The following is a 20,255-nucleotide window of genomic DNA, read 5'->3' as shown; positions in this document are numbered from 1 at the left end:
TGCAGTCGGTGCCGTGTTAGTTTGAGAAGAAGACCGTGCTAAAAAACTGGTGTATTATATAAGCAAGAGACTTCTCGGGGCTAAATCACGGTATCCACTGATAGAAAAGATCGCATTATGTCTGATATTGGCATCCAGGAAGCTCCGGCCATATTTTTAGTCCCATTCAGTCAACGTCCTGACCGACCAACCTTTAAGGCAGGTGTTGCAAAAACTTGAAATGTTAGGATGACTTTTAAAATGGGCGGTTGAACTCAGCAAGTTCGAGATATTGTACGTGTCACAGACCTTAATCAAAAGTCAGGCCCTTGTTGATTTTGTGGCTGAATGCACCGGATTTCAAGAGGAACTTTTGAAGGAACTGGTGCAAGAGTTGTGGAAAATATTCGTAGATGGATCATTGAATGAAAATGGATCTGGAGCTAGGATCATATTAATCTGCCCATAAGGGCATCGATTCCATACAACGAAGCTGAATATGAGGCCCTACTAGTTGGACTGAGAGTGGAGAAGGAGTTCAAAGCAAAGGTCATCTGGTGCTATAGTGATTCTCAGCTTGTGGTTAATCAGGTGTTGGGCGAGTATCAAGCTCGAGGAACCAAGATGGCAGATTACCTAGCTAAGGTGAAGGGGGATCTATCTGAATTTGAATACAGTACTATTGAATAAAGACCTCGAAAGCAGAATTCTAATGCTGATGCTTTGGCAAGGCATTCCACAACCAAGGAAGCTGAGACCTCGAATGTTGTGCTAGTCGAGTTCTTGGAGAGTCCGAGCGTGAAAGAAAAAATGGTAGAGGTCGAGATGATCGACAGAAGACCGACCTGGATGACCCCCATAATGGAATACCTCACAACAGGAAGGTTACCTGAGGATAGAAAGGATGCAAGAAAAATACTATATCAAGCTCCGAGCTATGTGATAGTAGATGGGACATTGTATCGACGTAGTCATTCACTACCTCTCCTATGATGTGTTCTGCCCGAGGAGGCTAAAACCATTTTGCAGGAAGTGCATGAAGGCTTTTGTGGAGATCATGCTGGGGGGAAAAACTTAGCACTGAAAATATTGAGGCAAGGCTATTTTTGGCCCACTTTAACAAAAGATTCCATCTTTTATGTTCATAAATGCGACAAATGCCAGCGCTTCACCGTAGTTGATCGAGATGCTCCAGTCGAGCTAACGATGATCTCATCCTCGCGGCCATTTGCGGTGTGGGGAATCGACCTAATAGGGTCCCTACCTATGGGCAAGGGAAGAGTTCGTCCTGCGGTGGTGGCAATCGACTATTTCATGAATTGGGTAGAATCCGAGCCTTTGGCAACCATCACTTCAAAGAAAGTCCTGGACATTGTGGTGAAGAGTATTGTATGTCGGTTTGGGCTTCCTAAAAAGATTGTGTCAGAAATGGGACACAGTTCAACAGTTATCTCTTCACTAACTTCTGTGAAAAATACGGCGATATTAAGAGCTTCTCCTCAGTAACGTATCCACAGGCCAATGGACAGGTCAAGGTAGTGAACAAAACCCTAAAGGCGAGCCTTAAGAAGAGGTTAGACGAGGCCAAAGGAGTATCGCTCGAATAGCTCCCGCAAGTACTTTGGGCATACCAAACTTCTCACAGAACCTCCATGGGACACACTCCTTTCTCCTGAACTTTTGGAAGTGAGGCCGTCCTTCCAGTCCAAGCCATGGTAACCACTCACAGGAAAAGGACATTTAGCCAGGAACGGAACGATGAGAAACGAGAGGATTCGCAGTTACAACTCGCCCATTATCAACAAAAAATCACTCGTTACTTTAATTCTAAAGTAAAGAGGAGTAGGTTCGAATTGGGCAACCTGGTTCTCCGAAGGATCTTTCTGGCGAATAAGTATCCCAAGGACGACGTCTTGGGCCCAAACTGGGAGGGACCATATCAGATCGTGGAGATTCTACGTGAAGGAACCTTCAAGATAGCTCGGCTGAATGGGGAGGTAGTCCCACAGACCTGAAACGCCATGCATTTAAAAAAGTATTATCAGTAGCACAATCATCCATGGAAGGCTTCAGTATAAAATCCATTTGATTAAATAATAGATGGATTTTTAAATAATTTTTCTTGGTAAGGTTGTATTAGCTCGCGTATTTAATGTTTGTAAAAGCTACCAAGAAAGTTTCTACATTCTGGTTACATGGGGGGCATATAACCCAAGATGGGTCAGAGTAAGATCGATGGATAAGTTGAAATTACTTAAAACCCTAAATACAACCAGGTTCGAAACTTAGAAGCTTGGAAAATTGATTATTCGATGGCTTTTAAGAGCTCGAGATGTCAATAAACATAGCACGAACTAATTTTAAATTACTTAAAACCCTGGATACAACCAGGTCTGAAACATAGAAGCTTGGAAAATTGAGTATTCGATGGCTTTTTAAGAGCTTGAGATGTCAATAAATCGAGCATGATCTCAGTTTTAATCATTTAAAACCCTGGATACAATCAGGTCCAAAACATGGAAAGTTGGGAAAATTGTTTAAAATCAAGGGCTTTTTAAAGCTCGAATTATCAATAAACCTAACACGAACTATGTTTAAATTATTTAAAATCCTGGATATAACCGGGTTCAAGGCCTGATTCTTAAAAACCGAGCTCAAAATATCTATCTCGACCTAAAAACCGATTCCTAAAATCTCGAAAGTACAATTCTAAGGAGACATAAACATGAGAGATAATAAAGGAAAGATAAATCGATAAAAAGTTAGATATATAAATTGAAAATAAAATTATCGTGAGGAGAAAAACCTCGAACTGAGCCCGAAGGCAATTGTTTATTATATGAAAAAAAATTGTTAGAGTTAGAAAAAAAAATCTATCATTGAGCTCCACCAGTTCGCCCAGTCGAGTTGACCTCATCGCAATCTCCCTCAGCTGCCCCAAAAACCTCACCAGTCTCTGACGGTTCTAGCAAAAGTCGAACCTTGAATTTTTCAAGGAGCGGATCCCACAACCCAGTTTCCATGAAAGAAAAGTTCCCATCTGGGTTGAAGGCCCAACACTAGTACAACATCTCTTCCATGGAAGACAATGAGGCCGCCCTTTCTTCTTTAACTGCGGCCTCAGCCTTGAGCAGTTTGGATTTGGCTTCATCAACCTCGTACTGAAGTTGTGCAGTTTGTGCTTGGAGGGCAGACAATGAAGTCTTCGCAGCCTGCTCGCTTTCCTGAGACGAGGTGAGAGCAGCCTTAGCGTCTTGCTCACTCTTTTAAGCGGCCGCCAAGGCAGCTTTGGTGGCCTGTTCGCCTTCCTGAGTAGCTGTCAGGTCAGTGTTGGCGATGTTTAATTCAGCCCGAAGCTCGTCATTTCTAGCCCTAGCCCAGGCTATGCTGCGGTGTTGGGCCAGGACAGACTGCAAAAATAACAAAACAAGTCAGAGATATATCCTTCATCACAATAATAAGGAATTTTTCGCTAAGAAAGAATAACTTACAGTGAGGTTCATCCCCATAGCTGACTCCAAGACATTCTCCAAGCTGCACTCCTTGATGGTCTTTAGATCCCTTAAGCTGGCCTTATAGGCGTGCCCCACCATATGGCTTGCCGTCTCATAAATGATTCCCCGAAAAGCTTCAGGGATCTTTTCCAGATCCTGGGGATCTACTGGAAATCGAACGGTGGGGGCTGGAATGGTGGGGACTGGAGGGTCAACTTGTATTACTTGGTCCCGAGGAGGCACGAATAAGGGTGCAGAAGAAGGAACCCTAGCGGTAATAGTTTTCACCAGAACTAATTCCCGGGTTGAGCTCGTGTCTTTCCCCTTGGCAAGGGATCTAGAGGTGTTGCCCACAGCAGGGGTTTTCTTTGAGATCTTGAGCCTCTTTACGACGGGGCCCAAGCCAGTTTTCTTTGTATGAAAGGCAGTTCAGAGATCAGAAGCTCCGAGTTGTTCCATTTCTTCGCCTAAAAAGAATACAAAGGAATTAATTCACAAATAAGGTTGTCAGAAACACATAAAGAAAGAAAATAAACAAAGATCCTACCGTCCAGGTTGAGGGAGGAGTCTATTATCATCATCACCTCCGGCCTTAGAACCAATGGAGGATAGGGAGAATCTATGGTTAATATTTATGGGATCCTAAGGGGCTCAAACTCAGGTCCTTCCTCAAGGCTGGATTCATCTACATATTGTCTAAATCCAGGGGCAAAGGCACCTTGGAGCAGAGAGGACTAGGTCTAAAGCTTAAAGTGTTGTCAACAACTACTATGCCCTCAGGGTAACTACTATCATGACATACCACTAGGTGGTCTACGCATTGGAGTAGGGTTACAATACGATCTGGGTTATAAGGATGATGATGGATGAGCTGATTTGGGTTAAATCAAACTAACCTAAAATCGGCAACAGCCCTATCTAATTCCCTATAGGGTTATGGGTTACCTTGGGCAGAGGGGTCGGTTGCTGCCCCAAACGCAACTCGTTCTAAGTCAGGTTCCTGGACAACCTTAGGAGCCCTCCTTTTCCTCACAAAAGGCACCTCATCCTCTTCTTCCTCCTCGCCTTCGGTGGGTTGCAAGGCCTCATCTTGAGAGGATGGAAGCTCCTGGATGACCGGAAAGGTAGCTCGGGTCCTTAAGGCCAACGTTTGACCTTCGCCAATCAACTTACACGCCAGCATCATGACATCATTCATGACCTGGTGGTAGTCCTTCGCATTGGGTGGAAGCCCAGAAAATTTCTCGTATTGACCCCCGAGGGTCACAAACTTCTCCATCCTCGCTAATATGGCTACATGATAAACAAATTCAGATAAGACATGTACAAAAGAAACACCTTGAAAGGAATAAAAAATGTCACGAGCTGAGGTTTCAAAAGTAAGGAACTTATGAGGATGGTTGAAGTATATGTGTTCGCAATTTCGGAACCCATTCGACATAAAGAACAGGTCTTTGTAGTCGTTGGGGTGAATGGGAAGCTCGATTACGGGAGAAGAGTTGGGAAATCTTGTCAGATAGTAGAACCTGTCACCTCGCCCTCTCTGTTCCGGGCTGGCTTTAAGGCAAAAGAAGTATAATATATCTGCCAGAGTGGGGACCTCCCACTCATGTTTCAAAAACAAGTATTTAAGCCCCGCTAAAAGGCATAAGAATTTGTGGGGAGCTGAAATGGTGCCAACTTCAAGTAGTTCAGGAAGTCAGTAAAATATTGGTCCAGAGGTAGGAAGGCCCCCAACTTCAATTGTTCATCGCTCCAAGCCACGAAGTCGTCTTGGAGAGGCCAGCAGCGCTATTCCCCTTCGAATGCAGGTCGGGCCAGGAGAGTTCCGGTCCCGACCTCAAAATTGTGGCTCAGCATGATTTTGTTTACCCTCCCCTGGGTCGTAATCTTGGATACGATTTTTTCAGCCTCGAAATAGGCGTTGGGGTCAACCACTACCTCCTTCTCCACCACCGGACCGAAGTGGGGAATGAGGGATTCTAGGGCGATCTGTTTCCCCTTGTTCTTTTACTGAGCGGACGAGCTAGTTGCTTTCTTCTTGGGTGCGTTTTTCTTGGGAGCCATATGATCACCTAACGGAGATAATGACCTAGTTAGTAGGTGAACTAAGAGGATTTATAGACTGACGCAAAAATACGAAGGGGGGAAGGTTTACTTTCGTTATATGGGCTGAGGTTAGCCTCAGCCCCATCGCGTGATGCCACGCAATACCCTAAGTTATGCGCCTCAATTTCCTAACAAACCCTGATATTTAGAGATCCGTGTGTCAGACTGCCAGACCACTACTGTCCTTAGGAAGGGGTTTAGTGCTAAACCACCCAAGAAGCGTGACCTCTAAGCAATCTGGTTTGAACCCTAAAAATCCTTCATATCCTTTATCCCGAATGGGTATTCTTCAAATTGGTTCACCATCGAAATTACCCAGATTTACCCAAAAAAATTTCCAATTTTATGAATGTGTTATTTCTAGAGCTATTTTAGGACCTACCCATTGAACCTAATTCAAAGCCTATTCGCTAACAATGTTTTAGAAATAGCCTAACAAGTGACTATAGTGAATATTACAAATGAGCATGGTGAAGAGCAAAAGCCCAGTAAAAAAAAAATTCCAAACCAAGATATCAGAGGTACTTACAGTATGCTCTCCGATAGTTAGACGTAAGACTTTCAAGAGGAAAGTTATTGGAAAACTCATGAGTAACGGGATATAGTGAATGAGTTTTGGGGATTTGTAGAAAAGGAGGAAGTTTTAAGAGTGCAGAAGAGGAGAAATTTTGAATGAAAGGTGGTGAAGGCTGAAATTTTCCCATCCTATTTATATGTAAATTTCGTAAATTAATCTGGGCCATCCGATTTGGTTAGTACAAGATCCAAGGGCCATGGTTAAATAGAAAAAACAGAGGCAAAAAGGTGACAAGACAATTATTGCAGTCCTCGAAACCCGAACAGACGTCAATTGCGGTATACCACGTGTCCAGTACTCGAGTAGTGGGCAGGCATGGTTTTGTGTAGGTCAGAAACTGATGACGCCATACACGAGCAGGAGCTTGGGGGACAAATGTTGTACCCTAATTTTAGCTCGAGTCATTCAATCAGTTCGGATACAGTTGTCAAATAAATATACGGAGAAATAACCAAGGGGATGATATATGCTTATTATCCACGTAAGCAACTCCAGTTTCACATGGGCACGCATGGTGTTAGATGTCATAGGTTTAATCCGAGCTACAGACATGAAGGTTGTGAAGTGCAAGTTTGTAATATTTAAATAGTTGTCGAAGTTTGAGCTAGGAGAGACACCCAACTTGTGGTATCTATGATATATTGCGTACCCGTGAATCCCCAAAGACTCTAGTACTTTTATACGATTATTTATGACCAGCCTGACATATTTAATTTCCCAGGTATTAGGAGAACATTTACTTAATGATCAAATCATATCCCATTATAAATGGGAAATATATGTATTAAATGTAATATATATGTATATGCATGATTGACTCACGCGGTTACCCAAACCTGTCCATGGAATTTCTCTATAAATACTGAGAATATTGGACAGGAAATGGGATTGATTATTCTGTAATACTGAAACTCTACCAAAAAAGAGAGAGAAACAACAATAATATAGACTCGTGGACTAGGTGGATTTTAACCATTGAACCACGTAAAAGATTTGTGTTCTTCTGAATTCATTTAATCTTTCGTTATAGTTTATTACTAAGCACTAATAGACATTATTATTTCTTAATACACTTTTGGCGAAAAACCGCGTCAACATTTTCATTAATGAGATAATTAATTAATTAAAATATAAATTGTAATTTGGTTACAGATTTTTTTTTTAAAATTTAAATATTTTCTATTTAAGTAAGACTTATCAAAAAATAGATAGAAGAAGTCTTTCGCTCTGAATAAAAAAAGAACGTTACATTTCTATCTCTCCCTGAAAAAGATAAAGAACCAATCTCAGGCCTATTCTCTTGATCTCATGTGTTTAGTACATCAAGTAGAATTAGAAATTAACCATCATTTATTCTCTAAGTTCCCACACACTTCTTGAGGTGTAGAGAACGCTGTGGAAGATCTTGGTGTGAGTACCTAGGAGCAGCTTGGATAGGAAGTTCGTTCAAATTACGAAAAGATAGCAAGGACACTTGATAGGCATCAAGAGGTATGTTTTCTATTTACTTGCTTATGATTAATGTATGTAAATTAATGGATCCGCATATTTAAAGGTAGTTTAAATATGTTACAAAAAAATTTGTTGTACACTGGGCCAACCCGACCACCATTCCGCTGCGCATTAGGAAACTTGTTCCTAACAAATGAATGGTAAGTGGTTGGATGTATGTTCTGAAAATTGATCAATGACCAAGACTATCAAACATTTAACTGAAAAAAATAATGAGCTTGAAATTAGTAACATAAATTTTGATTCTAATCTTGTGATCGAAAAAGAGGAAAATAACAAATTGAAAAATGAACTTGAAAGCACAAAAAGAAATGTAAAAATGCTAAATCCAGGTTCTTTAGTTTTTTAGGATATTCAGAACATTGGTCAGAGTAATCATGCTGGTTTGGGATACACTTGATCTCAAACAAATGAGAAAACTCAGTTTGTTAAAGCCAAAAAATTGTCTATTGGTTGTTCTGATGGTGTTTTGCTTGTGTATGCTGCTACAAAAAGGTCTCTTGGACAAACAGAAATGAGACCTTCAAGTAAAAATTTCCAGGCCCATGAAAGGGTAAAAAAATTCATACCTATCTGTCATTTTTGTGGTATTAAAGGTCATATACGTCCTAAATGTTTTACCTTGCAAAACATGTTTAATTTCAAATACTTTGAAAATTTTAAAAGACCTGAAAATAGACAATCGACTGTTAAACAAGTTTGGGTAAAAAAGAATGCGTGTTTTTCTATTTTCAAAGAAAGATCTGCAATGTCTAATCTGTGATACTTTTATAGTGGTTGTTCCAGGCACATGACATGTGATAGAACAATTCTCACAAACATCAGACCGATGTAATGTGGGTCTGTGACATTTGGAAATGCTGTGTCTGGTAATGTGATTTGTATGGGAACCTTGAATTATCCAGGGTTACCACATCTTAAGAACATTATGCTTGTAGAAGGACTTAAAGCTAACTTGCTTAGCATAAGTCAGATTTGTGATCAAGGTTACATTGTTAACTTTGATAGAGAAAACTATTATGTTATAAATTCTGATGGTGATTGTGTTCTTGAAGGTTTTAGATCTAATGATAATTGTTATACGCTTAAGGAATCTGTTATGTGCTATACAGCTATAGGTAACAATACTGACATGTGGCATGAGAAGTTGGGCCACATAAATTTCAAAACCTTGAAAATATTGGCTTCTGTAGGTATTGTTCGTGGTTTACCTAGTTTGGGTAAAGAATCAGTGGGTAAGTGTGAGTCTTGCCAACTTGGTAAGCAATTGAAAACAAAACATAAAAGTATTTATGATATTAATACTTAATACAACTAGAGTGCTTGAATCGCTACACATGGATCTTATGGGTCATATCCAAGTAGAAAGTATTAATGGAAAAAGGTACATTTTGTTTGTGTTGATGATTTTTCTCGTTATACTTGGGTTGATTTTTTGAGAGAAAAATCTAATACATTTGATGCTTTTAAGACTCTTTGTTTGAAATTCAGAGTTGAAAAAGATTGCAACATAGGTAGAATTGTTCGAATTCACAGTGATCATGGTAAAGAATTTGAAAATTCTATGTATGATGATGTTTGTAAATCTTATGGTATCACTCATGAGTTTTTTGCTCCTAAAACCCCAGAACAAAATGGGGTGGTGGAAAGGAAGAATCGTACTCTGCAGGAGATGGCTAGAGTCATGTTGAATAGCAAGAAGTTAACAAAACGCTTTTGGGTAGAAGCTATCAACACTACTTGTTATACCATTAATCGTGTTTTTCGTAGGCCGGGTACATTCAATACTTCCAATGAGATTTGGAAAGTTAAGAAACCAAATGTAAGTTATTTCCACATTTTTGGTTGTATGTGCTACATATTAAGGGATCGTGAAAACATTGGCAAATTATATGCCAAGAGTGATGTTGGAGTGTTTCTTGGTTACGCAACTAATAGTAGAGCCTATCATGTATACAACATGAGAACTCAAACTGTTTTAGAGTCAGCTAATGTTGTAATTTATGATACAATATATATTTCAGAATTTTCAACAGAAGAATATATCAGGATCCTTCTGGAGGAACATTCTGTTGCTACAAATGCTGATGTTGTGACACTAGGAGCTGCAACTACAGATGCAGTAGCAGTGAATGAAGAAATAGAATAAGATTATCTTCAAGTTGAGGCTGAGCAGTCAAAGGAAAAACATGCAAAGATCATTACTGATTCCATCTAAATGGAACCCTCTACCAGGGTCTAGAAAAATCACCCAGCAGATCTGATTATTGGAGATCTTGAGGAAAGCATGGTTACAAGGAGAAGGTATGTCAATCTTGTGCAATAGAATTTTTTTACCTCTTTTATTGAGCCAAAAAATGTGAAAGAGGCCTTGACCGATGAATCATGGATAATTGACATGCAAGAGGAATTAGAACAATTTTGTAGGAATAATGTTTGGACACTTGTGGAAAGACCAAAGCATACTAATGTAATTGGCACTAAATGGATTTTCAAAATTAAAAGTGATGAGTTTGGAACAATAATCAGAAATAAAGTAGGCCTAGTTGCACAAGGTTACACGCAAATTGAAGGTGTTGATTTTGATGAAACTTTTGCACTTGTAGCTAGGCTTGAATCTATAAGATTATTGTTATCTGTTGCTTGCACTATTGGTTTCAAATTACATCAGATGGATGTAAAATCTGCCTTTTTTGAATGGGATCTTAAATGAAGAAGCATGTGTTGAACAACCTAAAGGGTTTGAATATCCTCATTTTCCTAATCATGTTTATAGGCTCAAAAAGGCATTGTATGGGTTAAAACAAGAATCACGAGCTTGGTATGAAAGGCTAACCCAATTTTTGGTTATTAATGGTTATCATAGGGGAAGTGTTGATAAGATCTTGTTCATCAAAAACATCAAAACTGATATAATTATTGCTAAAATATATGTTGATGACATTGTTTTTGGATCTACTTCTAACTCTAAAGTGCAGGTGTTTGTCCAACAAATGAAGGAAAAATTTGAAATGAGTATGGTTGGTGAATTGACATTTTTTCTAGAATTGCAGGTGAAGCAAACAGAAGAGGGTACTTTTGTATCCCAAAGTAAGTATGCAAAAAAATATGGTTAAAAAGTTTGGTCTTGAAATAGCAAAGCATGCTAAAACTCCAATAGGGACCACAACCAAATTAACCAGGGATGAAAATGGTGTCATAGTTGATCCTACACTATATAGAAGTATGATTGGTAGTCTTCTATATCTTACAGCGAGTCATCTTGACATATGCTATAATGTTGGAGTCTGTGCTAGGTATCAAGGGAATCCTATGGAATCTCATGTAGTGGCTGTAAAAAGAATTATTCGTTATGTACAAGGGAATCCTTTGGTATTCTAATGAAAATAATTCTAACATTGTGTGCTTTAGTGATGCTGATTGGGCAGGTAATGTAGATGATTATAAAAGCACAAGTGGAGGATGCTTCTACCTAGGCCACAATCTTGTTTCATGGCATAGCAAAAAGAAGAATTCAATCTCTTTGTCTACTGCTGAAGCTGAATATATTGTTGCTGGATGCTGCTGCACTCAATTGTTGTGGGTGAAACAGATGATGACTGATTATGGGTTTTCTCTTGACACTGTAACTATTTTTTATGATAACAAAAGTGCAATTAACATTTCAAAAAATCATGTTCAACATTCACGCACTAAACACATTGACATTCGTCATCACTTCATTGGAGAGCTTGTTGAAAATCAAATTCTAGTTCTAGAATATTTGTGGGTGAAACAGATGATGACTGATTATGGGTTTTCTCTTGACACTTTAACTATTTTCTATGATAACATAAGTGCAATTAACATTTCAAAAAATCATGTTCAACATTCACGCACTAAACATATTGACATTCGTCATCACTTCATTAGAGAGCTTGTTGAAAATACAATTTTAGTTCTAGAATATGTTGAAACCAATAAGCAATTAGTTGATATTTTTATCAAAGCACTTGATTCGGTTCGTTTTGATTCTCTAAGGAAGTCCTTATGAGTTTTTTTCTATTTCAATTGTGTATATTGTGCATCTTGTTATTCTTGCCAAGTCTGTCTTGTTTAAAATTAATCGTGTCTTGTTATTGTCCTAGAAGAAACTGTCAAACTCAAAAGAAAATCATGTTAATATAGTTTCTTGTTAATCTCTCTAGTGTATCTCTGTTATAAATGTTTAGTCTCAGGAAAATTAATTAATTTCTGCTAGAAATATTTGAGTTCATCAATGTATTATGTTCAAGCGACCATTTAAAAAATGAAAAATAAGTGTTTCAAGCTCCATTGAAAGAATAGAGCTACCTGCTTCAATGTGTGAAATTCATCTCTGAGTAAGTTGGAACTATGTAATTAGCACTTATGTAGAAGATACGCTGCCATTGAAAAGGACTACCATTGAGGTAGTGTGACAACGTCTTCATTGGGTATAATTCTAAAAAAAAAAGTATTTTTGACAAATTGGGCAATGTTCCTTGCTTTCACTTTCACACACAAATGCTTGAAACATTAAAAAAAAAAAAAACAAATGTAAGTAAAAATATGGTTTTAAAAGCTTTTACATACTGATTGATCTTCTTAAAATATTTGGTTGTGAGTTAATTTTTTTCTTGCATAACATTTATGATAGAAATACAATGGGTGATTAACTTGTTACAATAATTTATGTTTTTCTTACGAGTTTGATTTTTTCATCAGGGACAAAAGCAAGAAGATTGGTTGATATATTTGATAAGATGTTTGGTAATGTAACAAGGTTTGTTTATATATAAATATAAATGATAAAAAATTTGGATCGAATCTTTAAGAGGCTAGGTAATATATTTGCATTTGGTTCTTGTTTCAATTTTAATTCTTGAACTCCAATTTCGCTCTAAGTGTTGACAATGTTGTGTGATTGGTTGTTTGTTTTTAAAAATAAAAAAAATATATAAAAAAATTGATGTTGGGTTTGGTTGTTTGATAAGTGTTGATAATGTTGACGGTTGACAATGGTGTGTGCTTGGTTTTTACCACTCAGTTGGGAAAATTGGAAGAGGACCGAACTTCTATTCTTCAGCAACTTAGTTCTATTCAGAAGTTCCTTGCTGCATGATTAGTTTTTTTTTTTTTTTCAGTCATGTTGAACTTTGTGTTTGGTTTTTTCTTTTGGTCCTTTTTTTTTCATTTGGAAATTTGATAGACAAAAAGGGGGAGAAAATGTTGATGTTTTTGTATCTATGGTTACAACTCTAGACCCTATTTTTAGGGGGAGTTGTATATTAATTTTTTTTGAAAAGTTAACATGGTTGTTTAATTTTGTTTTAAGTGTTAGTGATTTGCTTGCAAGGGGAGTATTTAAATACTCCATTCTTTTTGCTGACACTTAATCTTTTTTGCAAGGTTGTTTGTGTTTAAAATAGAAAAATAAAAAATATTGTTTTTGTCCCTCAAAATGCCAAAGGAGGAGATTGTAAATTCTATATTTTGCAATTTAAGATTTGATAAATATTTTTGATTTAGTGTGTTTATTTTCGGTAATAGCAATAAAAATATCATTAATTTTATTGCTATTAATTTTTTATATTTCTTATTTATTAGGTTTGTATTTTTAGTAAGAATAAAGTCTCCATATTCTCAATATCTTTTTAGACTTTATTTTCTTTCCAAATTTAACTAATTGATTATTTATTTTATAGCTAACTGAATATGTCTCTAGACAACTCTCAATCAGCCAAGAATGGGTAACTACTCAAAGTTAGTCAAAAGATGAACTTGACCATGAACAAGTCCAGATCTGTACAGTTTTGCAACTACAGAATCTCTGTCTATTCCTACGGTTTCGGCTGCATTGATTGTGATTGAAAGTTTATTTTGGAATCCTTCCTAGTGTGTGTTGTGCGTATAAAATTGTGTAAAGCTGAATTTTGGTAAGTATTTTGTGTATAAATACGAACCAAAGCATGCCCTAAATAGCTCTTTCCACTCCTTAATTTCTTATACTTTTGGAAGAGTGTATTTCTTTTGTAAATGATAGTTGTTATGTTATTCCATGGTTATTCTATGTCTTTGTAATTACTTATGTGTTGAGTAAAATCTCAAAGAGAAGAACGTGAAGAACAACCTTTCAGAGAAGGTTCATCAAGTCTTGCATCGGGAGGAAGCAAGCACGCATCAAGCAATTTGAATGGAGTTCAAACCTTGGTGTCTTAAGAAGATTCATTCAGCAAAGAGAGATTACATCAAACTTGCAGCAAAACCATTAAAGGGTGTCTAAGTTTTGTTTAAGTCAATTATTTTGTACTTGTGAAATTTGACTAATGAATTTTATCTCTGTGTGTGGCCCTGTGGTCTAGTAATATCTGAAAGGATATTGACAACACGTCAAAAACTCTGTGTGTCATTTAATTATTCAGTCATTTCTATTTTATCACACTGGTTTGATATTCTGTAGTGACAGGAACTTGATCTGTAGCTACATAATACTAGTTTGTTGTACCAACTTGTTTGTTCCGCATTTAATTAATTTGGTTAATTAAATAAAAAGTTGGTAATCAATAAATTACGGAATTTCATTATCTATTTCCATTGATCATATTGATTTGAATTTAAATAAGATATTTATTAATAGCTAATTTTCTAATAATTATTGTTGACGCGGTTTTTCGTCAACAGTGAATTATGTATAAAGTCGTGATAGATTAGTGCTTAATGATAAACCGTAATAAGGAAAATGACACTTAGAAATGCTAGAAACGAAATATCAAGAACACTCGTTCCTTTTTACGTGGTTCGGAGGCTAAAATCCCCCTAGTCCACGAGTCTGTAATATTACTGTATATCTCTCTATATTTTGACAGAGTATTTGCATTACAAAGAAAAAACCCAACCCCTTACCCTATCCAAGTCCTTGGTATTTATAGAAAAACAAGTCATGGGTAGGCGTTGGGACCATCACGTAAATCTAAATCCCTCCAGTGACCTATCTTGCACTAATGATGAATATTACAATTTATATTAAGGTATGGTCTAATCATTAGGTCAACTGATCATAGATCGTCTGTCATAATCGGACATGTGAGATCTGATCAAGCACGTTTATGTTACGTGTCCGAGAATTCAGGGATAAACAGACATGTGATGTCTGATCAAGCACATTTATATAATGTATCCAGGTTTATAAAGATCTCTGGAAATGGCAGATCTCTAGCGTACCCCGAGCTGAGCGTAGCTTCAGCTCGTGCATATGGCTCTGTATTCATCAGCTCGTGCTTTTTACCTGGAGAATCATGTTGTCCTTGCTGAGGAAACACGAGCATGTGGATCATCTTCAATTCTTGCTTAGCCAGCTATCTCGAGCTGTCTAGGAGGCTCGTGCTGAATTTTAGGACGTACATTTGCCCCTAAGTCCTTGCTCGTGTTCTATGACATCATTCTCTGACTTAGACGGCAGGGACTTTTAAACTTCTATTGCGATTATCCATGCTTTCCCATTACATGATTACTCAACACGTGGAATGCCATGATTGGTGTCTGTTCGGGTTGCAAGGATTGCGTTAATGGCCTGGCTAACTTTTTGACGTCGTTTTGTCTTTCGAAACACTATCCTCGGATCTTGTATCAGTTTGATTGGATGGTCCACGTCGCTTTATGCCTTTTACGTATAAATAAGGTTGGCAATTTTCAGGACTCACCACCTTTCATTTGAAAATTTTCTACATCTTCTCTCTTCTACATCTCCAACCTTTCTTCTTTTTCAGAAGGATCCGAAAACCCTCTGTGGCAAAAATCCTCAGGAGACCCACTCACTCAGGAGTCTTCCAGGAACTCTCCCTTGCAAAGTTTACCCTTCTCAACTGAAGAACATACTGTAAGTCTTTCGATTTTGTCGATTTTTTTTTTCTTTTACTGGTTTCTGGGTTTTCTTCCCTTTCCCTTTTTTTTTTATATATGTCATGCCTATCTGCATTTCTCCGTAGTCTATATTAGATTATTCCCCGACTATTTTTTGCACACAGGCTTTGACATAGGTTTATTGAGTAGGTCTTAAAACATCCCTAGAATTGTGATGTTCATAAAACTGGGTACTTTCTAGGTAAAAATGGGCAACTTACGGGGGATTTTAGGAAATACCCCCTTAGGATATAGAATATGAAAGGTTTTTAGGGTTCGAAACTAGATTGCTTAGGGGCTACGTTTCTTGGATGGTTTTGTTATTCAAGAAGAAAAGTGGCTTGATTTTCTAACACACGTATCCCTAAACATCATGGGCCTGTTAGGAAACCTAGGCGGCCTTCCTTCGTACTTTCTTGCCTTTATAAAAATTCTAGGCCATCTACTAAGTGATTCGCCGTTCTTGTTCGTTAGGCGATCAAATGGCGCCCAAAAAGAATGTATCCAAAAAGAGTACAACCGGCTCATCATCCCACCAAACCAACAACGGGAAGGAGCTCGCCGCAGAGTCCTTAATCCCCCAGTTCTGCCCAGTGGTGGAGAAGGAGGTCGTGGTCGGACCTGATGCATTCTTCGAGGCAGAGAGAATAGCCTCCAAGATCCCGACCCAGGGAAGGGTCAACAAAATAATGTTATTCCACTACATCGAGGTCGGGACTGGCGTCCTCATTGCTCGACCTCCATTTGAAGGGAAGTAGAGCTGCACACCACTCCAGGATGACTTCGCAGCCTGGAGTGATGAGCACCTAAAGGCAGGGGCCTTCCTCCCCCTTGACCAATACTTCGCTGACTTCCGCAATTACATGAAGCTGGCGCCATTTCAGCTCCCCCAAAATTTGTACCGACTGCTGGCGGGGTTGAAGTTCCTTTTTCCAAGGTAGATGTGGGGGGGGCTTGTAATGCCCCGAAATCCCTAATGCGGTTTAATGGCTGGATTAGAAGGCCGGGAGGGCCATAATTGTTTAATTATGCCATTAAATGATTATATGCATGTTTATGTGAATTATATTATAATATGATGTTAAATGCATGCATGTGGGTCCACATTTGATTATTAGGGCATATTTGTGTATTTTGGTGCATATTGTGATTTATGGATGAGATCCCATTATTATGGGGATATATTCCAGCTATTCGGCATAAGACGGTCCTATGTTGCAAATTAGCGGTTTTGTCATAACGGGGTCAATTATTGGAATATTGGATAATGAGAGTGATTATTTGATGGTAAATTGGGAGTTATTGGAGTATTGGAAGTTTTGACTATTTTGTCCCTGAGGGTGTTTTTAGGACCCTAAGCATTAAGTTTTATTTGAGGTTACTTAAGCCTGAAGTAGTCTGTCAGAAGGAACCCATACGTTAAAAATACTTTGTCTCTCTCCCGTTAACTTTTGTCACGTTCGTGGAAATTTTGAAGAAATCTTGAGTTCTAGGAGTCAGAATCAAGTGAGGATCGAGGAAAAGCGATCCTAGGAAAGATTAGAAGCTTCTTGGCCGAAGGATTTAGCGAGAAACAACCCAATCAAAGGTAATCTAAGTTTTAAGTTTTGAGATTTTAGAGTATCTAAGCTCTGAATTGGATTTTGTGAATCGATGAGTTTCTGATTCATTTGAGCTTTGGGATTTGATGATTTTGGATCATTGGGAAGTTTAGGAACTTTGATTTTTGGATTTGGAGATGTTTAGGTATGTTTTTTGAAGGTTTAAAGTGGAGAAAATTGGAGTTATGGCAGGTTTCCCAGGTGGGGTCGCGGCCCTGTTCTTGGGCGCCGCAACCCAAGCTCGAAGAAGCAGGTGGTGAAGTTTGTGTGTACTAGAGGCCGTGGCACTAGGTATTAGGCACCGTGACGCATGCTCCTGGTATGACAGGGGGTCGCGACTCAAGATTCTAGGGTCGCGGCTCATGAAGGGTTTTGAGGCTAATTACGTGTTTTGATCATGGGAACTCAGTTTTAGGCCTCGGGATCGTTCCTACTACCTGGATTAGTGGGATTCGATGTCCCGAAGGCTAGATCTTGGTTTGGGGACCATTTGTTATTCATTTTATTGATGGTATCCCATATTTGGTTATGACTAGGTGACCACTAAGGAACTTAAAGGTTGATCGTTCTCAAGAGTCGTTCTTATACTAATTCTCGCTCGAATCAGAGGTAAGAAAATTGCACCCCATATGTGACATGCATGGTTATTCATGAGGCATGTTGAATGTTTAAATGTGGACATGGATTGAATATTGAATGCTTAGGAAATCTTGCTCACTTGTGTATGGCACTTACTGAATAGTTAGAATTGGCAAAGGTGTCTGTATCAACTGTGAAGCTGTGACTCATTAGTCAAGTTCAACAGTGGTACTAGCACTGGTCACACAGTGCTGACTCATAAGTCAGGAACGGCCTCAGCGTGTTCAATGCAAGCCAATAAAGATTAGATCTAATTGAAAGCTGCATTAAATGACTCAGAAGAGCGGTAATGTTGGACCGACCTCAAGTTCGATGAATACTATAAGTGCTTGTCTAGCCAAAGGCTAGTTATTTAGAGCCACAATGACTATTTAGTCACATGGCTATGGGTGTCGAGCCCCGTGTGACTTACCCATCAGTCACTCATCTGTTTAAGCTAGTTACTTGCTCGCTAGTCACTCATTATGGTTTACCAGAACCTCAAGTGTTAAACCACTCATTTGATTAAGAGTTATAAGCTCCTTCATGGTTATTGTAAACACAAAGTGATATTCACTCATCTGTTCAGAGCTATAATTTAACGCCCCACGTCACAATGGCTGCTTCCTAGAATGACGACTGGCCCCATAAACCAACACAAGTCTTTCCAGCATACTTTGTCCTCACTCGCATGCTTCCTGGGAAAACTTCCCAAGAGGTCACCCATCTTGAGATTACTCCAGGTCAAGCACGCTTAACTTTGGAGTTCTCAAGTGATGGGCTACCGAAAAGAAGATGCATCATGTTGATATAGGTAATACCCATCAATCCATTTAAGCCCTCTTCAGTTGTGTAGTCCCATACTTACACAGTCTTAGAATCATCACACTTAACCTTCCCCAGGCGGTGTGGGATTGCATAGCTTTACCCGGTCGTTCCCCTTACAGATCACGGGATTCTGACTGTCACATATAAGCTCTGTATTATCATGATCATCATTTGATATTATATGTTTGCATCGTTGTGTTTTCTTGCTGGGCTTTGGCTCATGGGTGCTATGTGGTGTAGGTAAAGGGAAAGAAAAGCTCATCCATCCTTGAGTGGGGAGCTTAGGTGGTATTGTGTACATATGCGGCCGCTTGACCACCACGGCCAAGGAGTTCTCAGGGGAACTAGGAGGTTTACCCTATTTTTTCTGCTTAGGTTGGCAGGTTGTATATTTTATAATGTAGTGACCGTTTTGAGTTGTAAATAACTTGTAAATGTTTTGATGGCCCCATGACAGTTTTATGTTTTAAATAAAATATATCCTTTCCATAGTGACGTGGGGCGTTACAACTTGGTATCAGAGCGTGCCAAGGTTAGGGTTCCTGTAGACTGGCTAGGCATGTACACTCATCACTGAAGTCAAGCTCGACTCATGGTTTGGTAACTATTTATGTAGTTATATGTATAACTGCTTAAATATAATATAAATGCTTTACCTGTATGCATGAGACACCATGTTAAACCTGTGCCCTGAATAATGCATCCTCAGCAACTGTGTGCTAAATAGTACTGAAATTTTTGGAACATACTCATTATTATTGTTCATTGTGGATTATTATGTGATACATGCTAAGTGCTAAATGCTATAATCATGTATTTATTTGTATATTTGTATGACTGTGGAATATGATAATTATCTACTTGTTCGTGGACTGTAAGGCGGCAAGAGGTTAGTTATTACTACCTGAATGGTCGTATTGACTATTGTTTCAGCAAGGTATAAGCTAATAAGAATGAATCTAGGACAAACAGATACATCAGCTGGCCAGAGTGATCAAGGCCAGAATAATAATAATCACGGTCAAGAGAATGACTAGGGACACATTCCACAGCCAACTCCTGTAAACTGGCAGCAGTTAATTAGCTATTTGTAGGCTACAGTGTTGAGACAGGGAGAAGAACTCTGCCTCCTAAGACAACAACAAGCACCTACAGTAGCCAGTGTATCAGAGGCACCTCCTGTGTCGGTGCCAGCAGCTGCCTGAGGTTGGTAATAAATGGGAGCCTCTCTATGAAAGGTTCAGAAAGCAGCAACCTCCAGTTTTTGAAGGCAGTGCAGAACCTGCCAAAGCTGAGCAATGGATGTGTATGATTACCACCATCCTGGACATCATGAGGGTGACTGGTAATGAAAGGGTGGCCTGTGCCACTTATATGTTTCTGGAGGGTGCTCGAATTTGGTGGGAGGTTATTACCCAGACTAGAAACGTCAATGCCCTGAGTTGGGAAGAGTTTCAGACTCTGTTCAACGAGACATATTACAATGATGCCATCAGGGCAGCAAAAGCTAAGGAATTTATTAGATTGCTTCAGGGGAGTTTGTCGGTGACTGAGTATGCCCTGAAGTTTGATTGTTTGGCAAAATTTTCCATGGAGCTAGTGCCCACTGATGGGACCAGGAGGGAGAGATTTCTCCAG

The sequence above is a fragment of the Humulus lupulus genome, chromosome 4, assembly GCF_963169125.1.
Source record: "Humulus lupulus chromosome 4, drHumLupu1.1, whole genome shotgun sequence".
NCBI lineage: Eukaryota > Viridiplantae > Streptophyta > Magnoliopsida > Rosales > Cannabaceae > Humulus > Humulus lupulus.
The sequence above is the reverse complement of the archived record's forward strand: the minus strand, read 5'-3'. Positions refer to the sequence as shown.